This window comes from Pleurodeles waltl, chromosome 2_2 (assembly GCF_031143425.1).
Source record: "Pleurodeles waltl isolate 20211129_DDA chromosome 2_2, aPleWal1.hap1.20221129, whole genome shotgun sequence".
NCBI lineage: Eukaryota > Metazoa > Chordata > Amphibia > Caudata > Salamandridae > Pleurodeles > Pleurodeles waltl.
The window spans coordinates 1,182,794,075-1,182,796,254 of NC_090439.1; positions in this window are offsets into that span (position 1 = coordinate 1,182,794,075).

Below are 2,180 nucleotides of genomic sequence, written 5' to 3' on the forward strand. Positions count from 1 at the left end.
TCGCAGTCTTTTTGTCTGTGTTGGTGAGAAGAGGTGTTTTGAAAGTTGTGTCAGAGAGTGGTGTTTGAGGTGTCTTTTGTGCTGGCTGCTGTCTAATTTTTGTCCTTGACCTCTGTATTGTCCTGTTTATTAGTCATTTGTATTGTATTGCAATTGTATTGTCAGGTGTGTGTCTCTGGGGTACCATAGTAAGTTGGGTCAGTTGGGGGTTGTTTGAGTGTATTTTATTTTTTGTTAGGGGTACGGTGGGTGTGTGCAACACTATGGCCCTCATTCTGACCTTGGCGGTCGGCGGAGAGGCGGCGGTCGGACCGCGAACAGACCGGCGGTATTAAAAATGGCATTCTGACCGCGGCGGTCACCGCCGCGACCGACCGCCACTTCCCCACTCCGACAGCCACGGCGGTCATGACCGACGGGCTGGAGTCTGCGCACTCCGGTCCGGCGGTCGACCCAAGACCGCCAACGGTATCATGACCCTGCTTACCGCCGCGGTTTCTGGCGTTCGGGAACCGCCATGCAAACCATGGCGGTAGGCACTATCGGGGCCAGGGAGATCCTTCCCTGGCACTGATAGGGGTCCCCCCCACTGCCCCCCGAGTCCTCCCCCCACACCCTCCACCCCCCTGCCACCCCCCAGAGGTGGTACGAACCCCCTCCCCACCCCCACCCCGACATGCACATACACGCACCCCGACATGCACACACCCCCAACATGCACATATACACACCCCCTACACACACACATACACAACGGGGACACATACCCGCACACATACATGCCGAGATGCGCACCCGCCGAACTACACACATTGCCCATAGGCACAGCAGCACTCCCCGCCCGCATGCACGCACTCACACACCCCCTCTACACACTCACACGCACACCCCCATGCACGCACACATCACACAACACCCCCCCACCCCCTCCCCTCACGGACGATCAACTTACCTTGTGCGTTGGTCCTCCGGGAGGTGACAGGAGCCATGGGGAGGTGACCGCCAACAGAAGACCGCCAACAGAAGACCGCCACACAGAAATGTGGGTCGTAATTCTGTGGGCGGTGTTCTGCTGGCGTGGCGGTGGAGGTTGACCAGTCTCCACTTTCCCGCCGACCGCCAGTGTGGCTGCTGGCGGTTTTCCGGCAGAACGCTCCCAGCGGTCAGAATGCGCACAGCGGCATACCGCCGCGGTCGGCGGTCTTCACCGCGGCGGTAACTCGGCGGTCTTGCGAAAAGACCGCCAAGGTCAGAATGACCCCCTATGTCAGGAAAGGGAAGGGCATGTCACCTCAGCATTGAGGAGTTAGGCGGGTTCATGTGGCTGGTACTCCATTACTCCAGACTTGTAAATCTGGGAATGCATCAGATTCCTTAGTGTCCTATGAGTGTTGTGTGGAAACACCCACAGCAACACCCATGGAACGCTCCTTTCATGCAGTTTTGTGCATGAAATGGGCCCATATTTACAAGGCATCATACGTTTAGAATAGGTAGGATAAGTTACTTCTAATAATGAGTTAGGCTAAGATAGTGTAGTATAGGTTAGTTTAGGTAGTTTAGTTAGTTCAGGGGTTTTTAGGCTTAGTTTTGTAGTTAAATAACTATTTTTCCCATTCCTACTATATGGCATCCATTCTGATTTACTGTATAGGTGGTGGCATGTATGAACAGGCCATGTTAGGCACATGCCTTTGCAAGTAGTAGTTGATTTACATGTGTGACTACGAATATCCCCTATGGTTAAGATCCTGTCAGGTGACAATGGTGTCACATCAGCAACTCCAGACATCTTTCAGCTATGTATGTGACACTCTGGATGTGCATGGATGCACATCCCACAACAGGTATTGATACTGCATTTCTCTGTATTGTTAAGTGATGTGACTTGCATTGTCATTATGTTGTTGTATTTGCACTGCTACATCTAGATTTTGTGACTGAGACTCTCATGACTGTCCCTCACACTCTTACAAATGCATCATTTATCTGTCACATCAATGGTTTACCTGTAACTACCATCCTTGTTAGGCCCAGTCACTTGTGTAATGATTGTTGTCAGCTATCACCATACATGAATGCTGACTCTCAGATGCCATGCGTGGGGTGCTCAGGTACAACTTGCTAGTTCGCATAGGTATCAGAAACCTCAATCATGTTGCTGTCAGTGTACGTGACTT